Source organism: Diorhabda carinulata, chromosome 7 (genome assembly GCF_026250575.1).
Source record: "Diorhabda carinulata isolate Delta chromosome 7, icDioCari1.1, whole genome shotgun sequence".
Classification (NCBI taxonomy): Eukaryota; Metazoa; Arthropoda; class Insecta; order Coleoptera; family Chrysomelidae; genus Diorhabda; species Diorhabda carinulata.
This window is the reverse complement of record NC_079466.1, coordinates 5153654-5173314: the sequence shown is the minus strand read 5'-3', so window position 1 is coordinate 5173314 and position 19661 is coordinate 5153654. Positions and strand designations below refer to the sequence as shown.

The 19661-nt window shown below is 32.6% G+C and overlaps 1 protein-coding gene across 2 annotated transcripts in view; it reads left to right on the top strand.

The window, feature by feature from the left end:
* LOC130896364 (homeobox protein abdominal-B) overlaps positions 1 to 19661 on the top strand; it is a 257532-nt gene that overhangs the window by 219269 nt on the left and 18602 nt on the right. The window lies entirely within an intron of this gene.

Below are 19661 nucleotides of genomic sequence, written 5' to 3'. Positions count from 1 at the left end.
CGGATAAGTAACACCTATTTAAAATCAACAACGATACTCCATACTCATAATTTGACTATAAAAGACGATTATCAATAAAAGAAATCGAATCAACATCATAATAATCACTAGAATAATTAAATGAGTTTATCGATCGAGTGCATACCTTAGCGTTAGATACTGTATAGTTCATTTTCTGGTTGATGATGGGCATCTGGACGTGGAGGGACTAACGCTCTGCACTAGACCGATCAATTGTTGATAGTGAAGAAATTGACTGACAGGGACTCCCTAGCCATGTTTTTCATGACTTTATCAGCTCTGATAATTTTCAAATATATTCACCCTTTTCAAGCTCTAAAGAGTTTGTCTTCAACAGCTTTGGATTACAGCCCAAGGATGATCTACCATCTCAGTAATTTGTCCTCTTGATTTTCAAATTGCGATATAAACTTGTGGATGCATGTATTGAGAGTTTTTGAAGGCTTATAATACTTTTTCAACGTTTTTAGGACCAGGCAACGGTTTTCTTGTCTTCACCAATCTCAGTGATGACAATCGTAGAGCCTTGGAGACTATTAGTCTTTTAACGACACAAGACTTTTTTTCTGACTCTCCCGTTACCACTTTATGTTTAAACATATTGACACATCATTCAAACACCAAACAGTCCGGATTATTCTGCCAGAATGGTAGCGGAATGACGGCCTCATTATATAACGGGACGCTAACTAACTTCAACACATAACTTCACCATGTTGAATTATTGTTCAATGGTCAATAATTAATGAACATCAATTATAATCAAAAGAAACTTTTTTTCAGATTGCTCTATTGTGTAGGATATATAAATCAAATATTCTACCAATGTTGTATTTATAAGGATGAAACTATGCAGATCTTGTAACAGGATATATGATTTTTCAAATATAAATATTCACCTTTTGCTATTTTCTGTGTATTCTCTGTAACATGCAAAATTCACTTTCTAAGTCCCAGGACGGTCCTAGAAGTACCTGACCTGACCTACACAATCTAAACAGCATAATTTTCAAGTTGGAAGACGTCACGTTGTTTAATATTTGTTTGACTGCCATCAATAATAAATGTTTCCAATGTATTTGTAAACATGGAAGAAATTGGTCATCGTTATGTGATACAATATTTGGTTTAAGTGATATGATTCCAAATTCATTATCCTGAATTCATTACTATAAAATGGTGGCTCCAGGTTTCTGACACAACACCAGTTAATGTACCTATTTGAAAAAGATTTTATTATAAAAATTATTCTACATTCGAATGCTCCACTTTAATATATTTTTCCATTGAACCAAACAGTGCTGGAAGTCTTCTTTGGTAAGCGCCTTTAGGAGATCTGCCGATTTTTGCTTTACCGCTTCCATCGACTCAAATCGGGTCCCTTTCAAAGCAGATTTTATCATTGGAGTGCGCTTCACAGATAGCGCGTTATGGGCAGGTGCGTTGTCCTGGTGCAAAATCCACGAGTTCTTCTTCCACAACTCAGGTCGTTTTTTACGAACTCGTTCTCGCAGTGTTGCCAACTAACAAATAGTAAATGTGGTTGACCCTTTTGAACCCATTCAGTCATCACGATACCGTTAATGTCAAAAGAAACGATTAACATTGCCTTGAATTTTAATTTGCTCTCTTTGCCCTCATTAAAGCACTTACACCACTCAAAAAACACGCGCATGAGATAGAGAATTGTCCCCATAGGCCTCTTGCAACAATTTATAGCACTTAGACGGAGTTCTTTTCAATTTAACGAGAAATTTGAGATTGATACGTTGCTCCTGTTTTTCGGCACAAGAAAAAAATACGTTCGTTTCAAAATGCTACTACACAAATAGGTACTATAATAATGACGGAAACGTGTTTTGGGACGTGCATAGACAAGATATCTAGATACCCAACGCCCTACTCAGTGTTTACCCCACCCGTCTAGGGCGCCCTCTAGGCGCGCAGTCTCGTTATTTAATAGTCAGACCTCGTATATTCTATCGTTTCCTTTTATCGAATACCATCGCGTCTTTAAAGTCAAATAGATTGATCTAAGAAATTATTTGTTAACTTCAATTAGTTTGGCTAACTAAAAGTTTCAATACTATCTTTTCTGATAGCCAATCTCTTACGTGTTTATGCATTTCCTGAATGTTTACAGGCTTTTTTATTTCAGTGTGTTTGAAATAATCTACGAAGCTGACTTGATAGCTAACTACATATTCACAATTCCAATTATGAGTATTTCTGGCAGTAATGTGGACACATTTCCGTTTTGACTAGTCGGTGGTAGTCATTTTATGAATTTAGGAACAAACGACAAAGCTCAACCAACACATATTTTGCTTGTAAAAATACAATCATACTCGAAAAATTCCATCTATGACAATTCGACAATTATTTTCTATCGTACGTTATCTGTTTTCAAAATTAGAAATATTCTGAAAATGTATATATTTATAGTATAATTAAAAACTGCATGGGAACTGTATAAATTATTAAATGATAAATTACCGTCTGGTACGTTGATGGATTGAAGGTGATCGATGCTTTTTCCGAGATGTATACGACTGAGGTATAGAGGCATCTATTATCAAACTTAATAAGTCCCAACTACATAGTACTTGATATAATCCCCTGTTATGGATATATTCTATTATTTGTGTACTTGTACATCTATTGGAATGGAAACTTGGACCTTAAAAGCTCAAATCATCAAAATATTGAGACATTCGAGATATGGATCTATAGACACATCTTGAAGATACCCTGGACTGACAAAATCACCAACAACGAAGTACTAAGACGCATTGGTCGCAAAAGAACGCTGTTGACAACTATTAAGATAAGAGAAACATCTTACACGGGATATATCTTAAGCAACGACAAATACCTACGGCTACAGGACATAATGTAGGGGAGAGTAGAGGGGAAGAAAGGCATCGACAGAAAGAAAAAATCCTGGCTCCGTAACATAAGAGAATGGACAAATCTCAGCGTCGGAGAACTGTTTCATATAGCGAAGGACAGAGACGCATTTAAAAACGTGGTCGCCAACCTTCAATGAAAAGACGGCGGCATGAGAAGAAAAAGAAACATCTATTTTCAAAAAGTTGTAGTTTTTCTATTATCATTATTGAAAATTACAATATTCAGAGTTTTCAGAAATTGTTCGGAAATGGATTAACGGGTCTTTGAACTGAGTTTAACAGATATTAAATTGTATTCACACACACCAGTCACGCCCGTGTTCCGAGTCAGACCCGTCTCTGACTTTTCTCAGCTAAAATAACTGTTAACTCATATACAGCTATCAGGTTATATTTTGACTATGTCATTCTTTTTTCGGTATTAAGTGAGTCGAGTTTAGTGTACTCAGCAATATTTCTGAGATAACGTTATGGTCAAACTAACTGGCAGCTATTGCATTAATTTTGAATAAAGAAGAGGAAAAGCGAAAGAAAAAAAAATATTTCAAGAGTCACGAAAACAAGGAGGATACGAAGACAGTTCATAAAATTACGTGAAGAAATAGGAACTGTAAGCACAGATATCTTTATGCGTAAATCATTATTTTGGAAAGATTAGGTTGGAAATGATGAAAAGTTACGTCGAGTATTTTGGATATTAAATTTCGAAGACTGGTGAATATTAACTAGATACTATAAAGAAGCTGAAGTCTTTTTACTACCTTGACGTTATATAATTATTTCATATTCGTATATACTAATCGTATTGAAGAATTACGCAGCTGAACTAACGAGTCAGCAATGCAAACTTTTTTCTTTATCATATAAAAGAGTTCTCCTCCCTACAAAATGGAAAACTGGTCGGATTTAAGCCAAACAAAGGAAAAAAGACGATTGCCTTAGTCCCTACCATTGCAAAGGTCATGGAGAGATTCGTTAATCAGCAAATTTAGAGATACCTTGAGTCTGCTAACATCGTCAACGACCATCAGTATAGATTTCGCAAGTATAGATCAATCAAAGAGTTCTTGGCCTATGTCACCAACGTATCGACTAAAGCTATAGAGAAATATGGGGAATCCAGAGCAATCACACTGGACATATCGAAGGCTTTTGATAGAGTTTGGCATGTCATCCTTCTAAATAAATGATGATCGTTCGGCCTCACTTATCGACTGGCGTAGTAGCTTTCTCAAAGACCAAATACATCCAGGTTGCTCTCGACGGACATATCTCAGGAAGTTTTGAGATCAACGCTAGATGTTTCACAGAGATACATCTTGTCAACTACTCTCTTTCTTCTGTACATCAACGATCTACTCCATCAATATAGATGTTGAAAGCATGCTGGAGTGGGATGAAAGCTATCTGATTGACATTAATGCAGCAAAGGCCCACGCTGCTGTTCTTTAAAGAAGGCTAGGATTGTAGCTCAGGAGTTTAGTTTGTCCTGTCCTATTAATTAAAATCGGGAACTGTGGTAACAAAAAATAAGTAAATCTTGTTTCATGAGAATACATAGTAGATATTTATTAAAAACTAATACGCACTATATTTTAAATGATATACCTTTTAACTGATTTGGTATTTAGATTTCTGATAAATTGAGCCTAAAAGCTTTTATGTGCCCCGACAATACCTCGCTCAAGTCCACAGGTGAATGAACGACTAAATCTGATATTGGCAGTAAGCCAATGTACGATTCTATAAAACCAGCAAAACGGTACACGACAAACATACAGATAATTATTATAATAATCGTATATAATATACAGAGTCTGTCACTAACAAATTAAAGTCAATAATTATATTCATACAAATGAATTTTTGTAATATCGGACGTTGAAATATGTACTATTGATATGGAAATATATTAATAGGTATGTGACCTTTAAGACTATACTTTGAAATCCTGAATAATAATGTTAAAATTATAAGAAAATAGAAGTTAACTAATAATATAAAATGGTTACATTAGTCTCACATCAATATACCTTTCGTTGCTGTTGATTTTTTATATTGTAAAGCAGAAAAGTGGTTATTATCCTAAAAATTGGAATGGGTTCTTGAAAAGAATACAAAAGCAAAAGATAAATCATTAGTGAAAGTACATGCATACATGCATTTAGGTAGTTTCTATACACCGGCAATTACGTATTTATTTTTAGTTTGTAGCCATTTGTAGTTGATACATTAGAGAAGATATGAATTGATGAAATCGAGGGAAAGTGAGTTTGGAGAAACAGTATTACGACCCCTAAATCTAAGTACATTGTTTGTTAGTAATTTCATTTAACCTGCTCTTGTCAGATCAATCATTAGAAAGAAGGCATTAGGAACGGACTTCTCGGGTTATTGATATTATGATAAAAACTTGAAACTCAATTTGCAATCCTGTATTTACGATGTGATAAATAACTTTTTAAACTTAAAACTACAAGCCTTACAAAGGACTATTATCGACCTTCTTTCTATAATGTCGTCATAAGTTGTAGGTACACTATTAAAAATTTCTTTTCTAATTTTACTAAAGATGTGTGGTAAGTTGTATTACACCGCATTACACAAAGTAAACAGTCCTTTTATATCAATACAACATAAAGGTCCACTGTACACATTTCAAAATAGAAATTAGGCGGCTACTAATTGCTAGATCATTCGCCTTATTCCCTGAATTCAGCTTGGTACGACTTTTTATAATTTCCAAACAGCTTAGAAAAAGAAGATGTCAGTCTATCTTCAAGCATTTCGCATATTATTATCAATATTAATGTCCCGAGTGCATGTCAAATTGTCGATATTCGCGCATTCGCGCACTCGAGAAAATTATGAGACAATTTGACATGCACGAGAGGGCATTTTGGCAGACTATTTCCTGAGAAAAATTTAATTTAAAATAAACTTAATTCTGTGTTTAAAATTTGTTATTCTTTAAATTATACCGTAGTTGACGATCATCATATTGGTATTGAATTGGTTTTTTTAAAAATTGTCCAGTAGGACGAAATGAAATTTCAAAGTGGACAAGAGATGCAGCGGAAGCTATAGGAATTGACACGAAAAGAATAAAAGTGACAAATCACTCGAACCGTGCTGCGGCAGTTACTCAGCTTGCCAAGGTTGGGGTTTCAGAAAATCAAATTATGAAGGTTACCGGACACTCAAATCAGGCCTCGATAAAGAGTTACCTCCAAGTAAATAGTGAACACCACGAGGAAATTGTACAAAAAATGCGAAATGACAGTAGCGAAGTAACAATAAGAAGTGGTGGAAGCAGCATAGAAACACCATCGTCGGCCTCCAGTAAAGTTGTATATTCTAATTGGATTTTCAATAATTGTTCCTTTTCTTAAAATATAAAATTAAAACCAAATGATGTTTATTAATCCTAGACGAAAATTTGGCACTAGTGCAAATTATCGATAATTTGCACTAGTGCAGTATTATCGCTGAAATTTGATCGTTGCTAGGTAAACATAAAATATTACAGCTTTTTGGTTGGCTTAAATTTTTCGAAGGAAATAGTCATTATTATACCTATATAAGACATATTACTATTTAGACTACCTAGGCAAGTATTATTTTTTTGAGGGATGAAAAGATTTAATGAATGATGGACAATGAGTATAAAACTCAGCATTCAAAACATGTTTTATTCCAAATGGCAAGTGTGTATTAAGCCCGTCGCCGTAGTAGATACTCATTTATTTACCTACCATCAACAGACTTGATATAACTTGACATGAGATAGTTAGGAGAGAATGATTTTCACTTTTTATTTGAATAGGGGAACAATTTATTCGCCAAAGTCTACACAACCAGTTAGTGGATAAACTCATAAGTCGATTGATCCACCACATAATCCTGATCTGACACTCAATGACTCTTTCATCCTCCTATATCACAAATAATATTTTTTCTGTCTCTATATAAATTCAACTCTTTACTGTAATTTCCAACGACATCCCTGTTTGTACAACTCTCCGCCCTTTGAATGATAGTGGGACTGGCGAAACTTTGAAACCGCTACACGACATCGCTGCTATTAGAACGGAAACTACGTCGCGAAACATTCATGAGATTTGAGCTTTAATCACCTAGGCCGTAAAGTCGATTCTTGTCGGGAGGCCATCGCCTTCAATAAAGCCATGTTGTCGCAGAAGGCGATATTGGACGAAGGTCTCATTCGTTCCAGTGAGTTGGAAGCCAGGGATATCTAAATGCACCGAGGCATATCAACTAAATTCAGTATTAGAGGTGACGGTAACAGTTATTAGGTATTCAATGAGACAGTTCCAAAGTAACTTTATATCAGTATATACTTTTTCCTAAGTGAATCTATATTCTATTTCCATATTACATTGAGTGACCTCCATTCCTGGTCAAGTTTCATCATTATCTAAATTGAAAGGCAATTTTCTTGATTCCTTACTTTCTTGTATTAGTATAACGACATTATTATTCAAAATTAGCTTAAATGTTATTTAGAACTATTTATGATGCTAAAAAATATCAAATGCAACATATTTAAAAAACAGTTTCTCTCTTTCTAGTTTGCAATTAGCTTAGTAGAAACTAAACAAGCTTGAAAACCTGATGCCCCATTAAATCAATGTCTTAAAGAGGTTTGGCTGGTCGATATCAGATTAAAATGTTTTAGTCGAATTTTTCAAGGAAAAATTAGACTATTACGGCATGACTAGAAGAAAAATGGGGGGCACATCATTTTTCCCATGTTTTGAGACCTCCTGAACACGATTATGATGGTTTTTCGAATGTCTGGTGTTTATATATATTTTATATATTTTATATATATTCTTATTTTCGTCTCTCGAGCAATTGCTATGGGTCCGATTTGGTGCAAAATTAGCATACATGGCTTTTTTGGCGGCGGATTGATGTTATTAGAGTTTGGTTGAAAACAAATGAATATTTCGAGGGGTCGCAGTGCACAAAAAGTGGTTTTTGACCTTTGCTCACCTCTGCAGGTCAAACGAAAAGCGACTGAAAAATGAAATTTCACATGTAGGTTCAATTAGTTGCGAGATGATTTCCTGTCTAAGGTCGAAACTTTCCATCTCCACCCCTCTCCATTTTATGGTCATTTTTGTTATATTTTCATATTTTTTGGCCAGAAAAATTTAACTAGAGGGTTCGAACTTCGCATGCAAGTAGGGGTGATGTTGAAGAATTGTCTTTCTCAAGTTCAAAGTTTTCTTCTTCAGTTCTTCTAGCACAAAACGCCCGAAATCCTTTTGATCGTTGTAATTGTTGAACTGGACCGTCTCCTATTTAATGAATAGGTAATACGAGTATGATCGTTGCTAGGGTGATTTTTTTTACTTCCCATTTTCGAAATCGAAAGATTTGTTTGTGTATTAGTTAAATTCTTCATTCGACGAAAAATTCGACTTTCGTGATGGAGCTCTGCTGCTCAAGGCTTTTTTTAATATTTAAAATACCGACTTAGTAGTACAATATTATTATAAATGTTGTTTCCATTCTTTTCATATGGGTTATCTCAAATAATTATTTATAGTTATAATTTATTTCTCACTTTATCGATCAAGCTACTTTTCTTTATCTATGAAATCCCAGAACTGCGTTAGGGTCGATGAAATGCAAATGCAGGTAATTCTTTTTTAATCATCAGATTCGTCTATACGTGTACGTATATAGGACGGATTGTGAGCATCAAATAGAAATGTTTTTATAAAAATGTTACGCTTGAAATTAAAAGGCACAATTTTCAGGTAATGAAAAAATCGGGTGTGATTGTTCTAATTCAGCGCATGGAAGTCTTTTCTCATTCGATTTGATTTCATTGAAATGGAACCAAACAATTTATATTTATTTTTAGTTTATACTACGAATTTATCAAGTAACGTCAACTAGAAGAAAAGATAACTAAATTAATATGCATGTGAAAGTAAGATTTCTTCAAAATAAAATTATTTTGAACAACTCTAATGTCTAGGTGTGTTCCTAAGAACAAGTATAGGTACTATCTCATAAAGAATCCGTTCCGAAATCGCGTTTCAATCATAAGCAGCCAACTTTATCAACCATTATGTAGGGCCAGTCAGCCGTGCAGTCAATTTTGCACTATTTGGTGCATGCCGTCGTCAGCATAGACTCATCACTTACCGAAATTAGATTATGTTAGATCAGAAATTTAATTATGAAGATAGCGGGTGTGTTTGTTCGATCATGTCCAGATATTTTTCGGCTTGTTGGTTTCCTCTATGATTCCAGTTCGTGAATTATGTCATTATTTACATAAGGTGACGTAATATAAACTGATTCAACATGACAGCGGCGTCGAACAGTCTGCATTGCTGATGAAAATACTAAGAATATTTATTTCATATTATTTTTCAGCCAAGTTCACAAATAGAAAAAATAAAATTGAATAACTGCTTTGGAGGAGTCCTCAATTACGTAGAAACAATGATTAGCAACAGAAATTACAGAAAGAACAATATAAGACAGAGAATACACGCAGAATATAGATCATATAATAAGTATAAAATCATAATATTGTGTAGAGAATATTCCGAGCAATCAAATTAAAAGTATGCGATGAAACTAGTAGTAACGTATAGTTTTTCCAATATCAGTAGTTATGCGAGGAACAATCAATATTTCACAAATACGCATCGCACTCATACCAAATTAAGAAATGAAAAATAATGTTTACTCCCCGTATAAAGTTCGGTAAACATCTAACAAACCGTCAGTCCAGGAGGACTTATCATCTGCACTGTTTACCAATGAAGACAGGTATGAATTTAATAATAAAGATTTAGATATAGTACAAACAAAGCAAGTTATTTTAAATACATTCGAATGTTTAGAAGAGGAAAATATTCAGCAATCTGATTGTGCAATCATAATAAGAATTGCTGAATTAACTAGAGTGAATAAATTTTCCATTTATTAAGTAGTCACGGAAGAGGTTGCTGTGAATCATTCACAAAACCGAAAAACATGTAAAGGAAAACTGAATTTAGTTGATAAAGCTACTGAAAAAGTAGCAAATTCAGAGACAATTATACCAATTTAGAAACATTGCGTCGAGTTTTGTCAGCATAAACACAAAAACCTAAATAAACGGATGGCAATACCCGAATCGTCAAGAATAGTTCGATGGCAAGATTATTTGCATCAGATAAAAGACTACCGAAGTTCTAATAGACGAATGGGGTACAAAAAGGGCTCAGTTTACGTCTGGTACCCTGTTTAAACCAAACTCCTTTACAGGCAGGTACATTTTACTCGTCTATTTACGTTTTATAATTTAATATTCAGTTGTAGCAAGTTAACGAGGTATAATAATGATTTATTTCTAAATTCCAAATGAAACTGCAATTAAGTGCATCTAAATAACAACGTATAATGCCGTCCAATTTATAATGATTCGATTTAACGAATAATTTCTTGCATAAGATATACCTATTTTTAAAAGTGGGTATTTATAAAAATAAATCATAAATAAATAAATAAACATCAATTTATGAAATGAGGTATCTACGCCTATGGTAGATCAAACAAAATTGTGGCAAGGGTTTTTATAATCTGCAATTGATATGGGAAAAACCATACCTACCTAAATAATTTTAGGTATGTATGGTGACATAATTCAAAGTCGCGCAAATTTTATTCGATTTTTTATAGAAATAAAAGAAATTACTGCTCGCAAATATTTATTGTAATGTTTCTATAATTCAACTTAAACTGTAGTACCAGAAAATAATTAAAAATTAGCTTGAACTGTGAGTGTGAGAGAAAATGTGTCTCATTAGGTATATTATATAATTTGAATATATTTGATACATACCTTACATTAGTTTAGAAGTAGTACGTGATTGAAATTTTTTTTACTTTGTATAATGTGTTTACAATTTGAAGATCCCATTCACTATTTTATCAACTAAAACTAAATCTATCTATCAAAAACAACATTTTGTACAGTTATGTAATTCAGATAAACAAAGCCAGCTAAAAATATAGGTTGCATTGCAATTTTTCTGAAATATCCTTAAGAGGTTTGAAATTTTCCAAGCGTCCAACGCATGAAATTCATTCATATGTTAGCTTTATCATGCAGCTATAAGCTATCCTGTTATATCTGCATATTTTCCAAATAAGTACCATGTTAACTTCTCAATAATTTCGATAATAATATATCGACCGTTGTTACATCGCAAACTCACCCTGATTATAACAAACTCCCCGCCTATGTCATACATCACAATTCGCAACGGGTTCGCAAAAAAACGTGTTGCGTGTTGAAGACTAGGTGGAGTTTAATTGCAGATAATGCAACTATGTATTGACAAAAGTGATGCTAAACAACAAGAGCACGCCCCTTGCTTTTGTTCAATATTCAATACCTAACTGCCACGATTGGTATTGTTTACCAAGTTTACAATAAAAATATACGATTGTGATAACACAAAACCATATTATTTATCGAATAAAATAATTTCTTTGAATTTTAAATGTATGACTTTTAATAAAATTATTTTCCTTTATACATATGTACGAGCGTTTGCCATCAGGTAGATGGCGTTAATAAGTTGTGGCACCACTGTTTTTGAGAAGATTGACATTTGTTATCGGGAAGCCAGTGGAATCTATGAGTGAATTGAGAAAGTTGTTGATAGTGATCATTTAAAAGAAACAAATTGTATAAAAATGAGAATCGTCCGTGAATGCTTACGTTGGATGATTAAAAATAAGCAACAAAAGTGCATAGAATCAATTTGAACAACTTTTGATAATAAATCACCATCATAGAAGACTGCCTACAATAGGTTTGCAGAATTTCGTCATGGTCAGTGATGGATGTCGAGAAGGGCGACCAAAATTGGTTGTCATTCCGAAAAACTTCGATGCTGCGCGTAACATGATTTGAAAATACTGAATACACTGTTTAATCTACCACTACACCAACACTCACAATTATACTATCTGACGCACGTTTCGATAACCAAGTGATCGTCTTCACTTGGTTATCGAAACAGTCTTGATAATGATTGAATATCACCAACGGTTCCAGAAATCCCAACTTAGTAATGATTCAAGAATATCGACGTCAAATTTTCATATGTCTTTAAAAAAAAGTACCTTCAGCACTCTCATCATTATTTTGCGTTCGAAACAATTGTTATAACTTAATTTTGATATTTCCTCAACTTTCTGTGGTGATACTCACATTATTTAAATAAATTGAGCAGTTGGTTATTTTCTTAATGTTTTTATTGGTTAGTATTGTAAATTTATTATCAATCATATAGTATACAAATAGTTCGAAACTACCACAGGACCCGGATCTAACGTAATTCAGGCTGGTACCAAATTATATCATCGCATGGCTCCTCTCCTAATATCTTGGAAATATTTCTTATCGAAATAGAGCGAATAGAAACCTGAGAAAGGACTGATAAAAATGGGACATTTGGCAAAGCTCCCATGTCATTGTCTGAAAACTGACGGGAGTGCTGTAGAAACCTTGATACAATACATAAGTACGCAAAAATAGACTCTCTTTGATCTGGTAATACAGAAAATAATAAGGAGCAGTGTCTCGCCAGAAAAAGTACACAAATGCCTTTTGTTGACAGGAGCCTTTCTGTGGTGTCAGAAAATGCTATTGCGAGAAAGAATTTGGAAGAAGGAAAAGAGAAAGAGATCTGAATTATTCCACAAAGCTTCTTTGGGACTCAGATAGCGGTAGATTCAAAAAGTTTTTAGGTATCATTAAAATCAAGCTACACCTCTCAACTAATTTCTTTATAGAGCACTTAGGATGGGATTAGATGTGGCAGAACTTGACGAGTGTAATTGTAATGTATGGATAAAGAAACTTTGATTTACGTAGTTTACCAGAGTACCTCCACATTTTAATTGTGGAATTTATATGCAGTTACTAGAATTCATTAGCGTTTTGGAACTGGAAGGAGAGCTGTAGATGTCGGGTTATCGTGCAATGTAACGCGAAACCCACATCTACATAATGATAACAACGATTCGAAGAAGAAAAATATCAATAGCTTCATTTATTCAATGATTTCGTCCTTATAATAATTGATGTATAAAATGGAAAATATGATTCATAAATAAAAGTTTCAATTTTGTAAGCACTCAATTTTGCAAAGACTCCATGGATTATTGTGAGTTTTTTGTAGCTAAAAAAATTCTAAAATTCGATGGTTGCTAAGAGATTTTGTATGGGAAAAATCACTTTTTGCTTAATATGTTTTATTTTTCCCTAATAATGTTCGAAATTTCTCTCATTCCGGTACATCCACAGCTATACAGGAATTAAATGCAAAAAACCCGAGCTCGCTACATGCTGATAAACATTAAAATGAAGTTTTTCGCACATCTTTTTGCAAACACCTGTGAAATTTGGACTTTACACTTATACACACATTGAGCATTTTCGTCTCAAGGTCAAGCCTCTATGGCTATGGTCCCATATCAATTTATTATATTAATATATATATATTCCTAATAATACGGAGATTAGCTTTATTGCTAAATGAATTTCTTCTAAAGAATACTCTTCTGTAGTACCTAATTATCAATACCTCTATTGTTGTTCAGTGTAAAAACAATATTTTACAAAGTAAATGTCAATATCATTACTTTGTACGACTTCCTACAACTAATTATTTCATTATTCAAAGTAGATGGATAAATAACAATTATAGATGATGGAAATGTAGATATAGTCAGAAAAATTACTGTAATTTGTTAACAGACGTTTAAATTTTAATAACAAATTAATTCTAATTAGATTTATGTTTAAGTCGTAAAATGAATAATGCATTCTTTGCATAATTTTTATTAGAAACACAAATTCTACTTATCTAATAATATACGTTTTAATGGGAGATAATTATCTAATTTTTTCAAATTTGCACAACTTCAAAGTAACACTATTAGATTTGTATACAATAAGAAAGTTTTTTATTGCTAATTTAGATATCAGAAGACATTAATTGCAGACACAGAAGCTATCCCTCAGTTTCGGCATTTCTAAAGTGAATAAGTCTCTGTGGAGATGATAATAATAATATCTATGGTTCTGAAAAAAGCTACAGTATACCGAGAGTTTTAACTTAAGTTATACAAAGTGTGTTAATTTTCATACTTACGATACATCTATGTTCTTTAGTTCTTGTTAAGAAAATCCGTTTTTGTAAGATCGTGTTTGCGTGTCTATCTGAACAAAGCATAAACTTCATGTTAAAATTTGTCAATGGAGATAATGCAGTAACTTTCAAGACTATTTACAAACGGTATGAAGATTTAAAGACTAGGAAACGTTGAATCGTTCATCGACCTTAAAAGTAGAAGATATTGTGTATAAAACTGACAAACTTATTCATCGATTAGCAATGTATTATTGTACCTCAAGCATCTAGTGCAATGTTCTAAATCTAGTACAATAGCTATCAATTTATTCAAACAGGTGTTTTACAAATAGAAGTGATAAGTGACACACTTGTTTCGAAACCTTTGACTGAAAAACAGAAAGAAAACCATGTTCAAATTTATATTGAAATACATAGTTGTTACATATTTCTCTTTCGATTGTGATGGCATAGTATGACCTAAGTTTGTTCCAAGAGAGCCAACCATAAACTATGAATTTCATGAAGGTGTACTTAAACATTCATGCTACAACATGCTAAGAAAAAAAAGCCTGAAATATTATTTACCTAACGCCTTTATCTCACGAGGCTTTGGCCGTTGAGTTATTTCTATTTTTCCACATTCGTCTTATATACAAGATTTGGGAAATACCCTATCAAAACCATTTTCGTATTCGAAAGGTCTGAGACAAGGGTTTAGTTTATCACTAACATTATTTAAAATATACATTCAGTAAGCTCTGAGTAGTTGGGGAACTAAAACTGCTAGAATAGGAATTGAGAATATGAATATATCAAAAAACAGAATATCTGCTGGTAGGAAACAATCAAATAGGGTTAGACGATTCACCTAGGAAGCATAATTTCGGAAGATGGAACAACAAAAGACGATTTAAGAAATAGTGTGCAACAAGGGAAAAAAATACACAAATTGCTGTGGTCATAAAAAATTAACCTAAGCACAAAAACGACAATGTACAAAGTCATAGTGGAACCTATTTTAACGTATGGATGTGAGTGCTGGAAATTGCTAGATAGATAGGAGAAAAATATAGAGGCTGTGGAAATGGACTACTTAAGAAGATCGTGCAGGATTTCCAGACCAGAGCATATCCGGAATGAAGATATACGACAAAGAACATATCGAGTATACACGACTTCAGTAGGAATACTGACTAAGCAACTGCTCTGGTACGGACATGTGATGTAGTTGGTGCAGAATAGATGGCCAAAGAAAGTATTGATCTATCAACCGCAGAAAAGAAGAAGACGAGGAAGACTTGCAAGGACCTGAAAGGAAAGAATTGAGTCTTTTGACTAAAAATATTTTGAAAGAAGAACCTTTACTCAACATTTCCAACATTAAGACTACGACAGAGCGTTGTAAGCCATTCTAAGAAAACATTTAATTTAAATTTAACATTGGAATCATTGCATTGCCGTCAGTGATTTCTTTGAATATGATCAATTTGAGTTTAATGTTTTAAATTACATAATTCAACGACTGAAAATGCATCTTATTTACCTACCTATAGGACTACAAAATAAGGTTTATCATATTATCTATTCTAATACTTAATATGTATTGGGCAGCAGCAATAAATAACATGAAAAATATATTTGAGGACAAATGATAAGAGATTGTTCTAGAGAAAGCTGTACCCCTGGATTGAGCATATATTATTGAGCATATATTATTGAGCATATATTATTGAGCATATATTATTGAGCATATATTATTGAGCATATATTATTGTATAGAATATTACTCGCCGAACTGTAATATGAATGTTTATGTTCGAGAAATGTCCAAAGTGTGTTATAGAGTCTCTTAATGTCAACAACATAAGTTTTATAAGAATTTCATAATGTTAAGTGACAGAATGATGTGACGTCTATTCTGTTGTTTCTGTACATCTGTAGTACTTACGTCTTGGCCTTCCTAACTACCTCAGGCTTGATAGGTCGTATTCCGTCACATCCTTCTCCAGAAATTATTGTCTAACTACCATATATTACTGAAAATTGTTATAAGTTTTTCAGGAATAACATAAACCGAGCTGGTTTTGTATGTAATAATTTTTAAAAAAATATATTTTCAGTGAACGTGGCTGTATAATAAATCATTTGCATTGCTGAGATTTGTGGCGAACTTTGTTCAGTATATTTTGTGTGGTATTTAACAATTCACTTTCAATAATATCTTTCGATTATACTTCATTTGTTTGTATATAGTAGGAGGGAAAAACAAAAAAGGTGGATGGAAACAAAGATATCTTATACTTATAAGAGTAATTATAATAAACATAAATTGAGAAATTAAGTTAAAGACGCAACGGATTATGAAAAATGTGGTAAATATCAAGTTGTTGGATAAGACCAAAAAATTTCCAATAAGAATAACTCTGTTCAAAACTTAACAATATTTGAAAAAAGCGTTAATATTTTAATAGATTCATCTCAAACAAAATTTATACGTTTAATTATACATAACCAAATTATGAAACTGTAAAAATTTTAATATGATAATTAAAACGACATTAACTAAAATTATGACCAATATAAACTCATTCAATATCTGTTAACAATAGTTAACACTCATAAAATTCATTCATACAAAATATTTAATACTGGCAATCAAAAGTTTAGAACGATGGATAGTACGCGAGGTATCATAAAAAATGACAGGCTTTTAGCATTGCAATCAGAATGTTTTATATTTTATCAAACAGCTACCGAATTCCTCCAAATCTTCCTCCTAGTTCTTCCAAATTTCTATTAACAAAGCTGTTATTTTTTTTATATTTATTGCCGTAATAATATTAAAATATCTTAATAGTGACTATAATTAATTATTGTTTGAATGTTTCTGACATTTAATACTTTGTTAAACATGATTTATTGATAGAAAATACGATGACAGCGGCAATTATTTATATAAGCAATAATAAAAACAACTCCTAGGTATAATAATAATCATGATGGATACTGGGAATTAATATTAGTACAATGAATGGGGACAAAAAATATATTTTTTGAAAAACCAAGAAAAGCGACTATCGTCAATAGTTGTCAGACCTCTGTAATCACAATTCAATTTATTCAGTCCCTACTTAAGGATCCTTCAGGGTCCTTCTGTCGTCAGTTGTAATGTCACCCAACTGATAGTGACCACAACAATATTAGAAATCTTACATGTTTTAACTAATTAGATTATATTATAGAAGTAACTTTTTAAATCTTATAAATGTTATATGATTTGCCTCAATTTTAAGTCTCTTTCCTATGAAAATCAATTTAAAATAACGTGTAAAAATTGGAATTATATTAATCAATATATCATGAATATCAATTAATATTTAGTCTACATGTATTAAATAAGATTATTTTGCTCGATTTCTCAGTCAATCTATTCATTCGAAATACTTATGGTTACTGTAATATACCCTTAGATTACATATATAGATTACATTGCGTGAGGCGTTTTTAGACATTTAGACGTTATATTTTTGATATTATCTCATTTGTTTTTGAACATAGTGCTTTTCGTCTTTTTGTAAATTGTCTTCCTCTTTTTCGCTTTGATTCAGAGGATTTCTGCGGTGTATCTATAACCTGGTGAACCTGTTTATCAGCCAAATGACAGCTGCAACTGTACCCGCACTTACTTCCAACTACTACACCATCCAAAAAATTGTTTGGTTCGACAGGATATTATTTTGCTGCTATTATTTCAGTTGATACTACACTGACCTCCTATAAACCATCACAATCCCAGTCCTGAAGGTGAACGGTGAAAGCTTCGTAAGGACTTTTCAGAAACTATGATCATGATGATTATTAGGTCATAGTCGTATGATGGGTTCCTTTATATCCTGGTAGATAGGTGGTAAACTGTTTTCAACTGCTCAATAACAATTATTTAACTTCTAGAATCTATTAGAGAACTGAAAGAAAGAAATCGAAATTTTTTTTAAATCATGTTTTAAATTCGAAATTTTCACCAAAAATTGAACGTGACTTTCAGAAATTGTAATCTAAATCTTGTAATGGGTTGAGATCTGCAATCAGCTGATAGGTAATTTACCTAAACCAAGGTTATAGTTTCCGAATTAGATGTAAGGCGTCCAGAATTTAGATTAACTGCCTTTGGTGTATAGTTATAGCACAGGTTATACATATAAAAAAAAATAATTATTCCAAAATATATAATGTAAATGTAATGTTGTTATTTCAGTAGTTCCCGGATCAATCTTTACTCTTTGTACTATACCTATACAACCATTAAGCCTGGCTCATATTATTCCAGTCCAACGTGGGAATGCTATCAGAACAATGTGAACTTGTAGTGGAATGTATCATTTTAGTGATTATTCCTGTTCAGTTTACTGGAGTGAAGGTCTATTTTGCATTCGAGTGCCACTGGAATGGTGTGAAGGGTCATATCAATGCTTGATTATTGATTAGATTGATATTTTTTTGTTGAATTCTATACATAAATCTTAATAATGACGTTAACTTAATACAAAACTCTTCAGTTTGATGTTTTTGTATAGAGAACATGTGTGTTTATGAGATACCACTTTGGAATTTTATGAACACAAAAATATTCGCCGATCTTACATCTTTTGAATGAATAACTGGAATAATGTGGACTATGTGATCTAGTTCACCACTGAATTAGATTAAATCGCCGGATCACTAAACTGGAATAATATGAACCGCTTCAACTAAAAACCAAAATTTGCGTTAATATTTATCCTTTTTACGTTTTCAAGAGTTCTTTTTGTTAGACACCTTAGGCAATCAATGCTATCTATAGCAGCTGTAAGCTTTATTCGATTAATATATAAACCTGACTTTAAAGAAATAATTTAGTGAACTAATTAGTAAGCCTCTGTATCGTCAAAATAATTTGAGACCTAAACAATCTAAAATTGAGTATTTCTCAACCTCTCAAAAAATTTAACCTAATTTAATGTACCTAACTCTCAACTCCTAGAAATAGAAAAATATCGAAAAATTCAGTGAAGGAAAAGTTTTGCAGTAAAGTGTACAAAAAAGAAAAGAAAAGGTCTTATATTTTAGATCAAATATAATTCGAAGAAACAGAAAAACCCTCCTTACAAACAGACACACAAAGTTCTTTGAAATTACAAAGTGAAAATCGATTTTCTCCAAAATTTCATGAATTGTTGAGCACTTTGTATAGAGAATGGATACATAGCTTTCTTACCATAACCGCATCTTCTTCACATGAGAAGGACGAATTCTAAGGTACCTACATTCCATAAAAAATCAGGAGGTTTTGAAACACTCAATACCTCTCAAAAATACTTGCTTTTCATGCAGAAATGGCAGTTAAGTCGAATAATTATCGTGTTCTAGTATTCAAAGGTAAATGCTAAGGACATAAAGCAACAACTGCAAGGAGTTACGCAGAAAAATACCTCAATTGGAATACAACTTCCCATTGAGGTATCGTAAAACGGGTAGGTACTTTGCGCCGCAGCATGCTGGT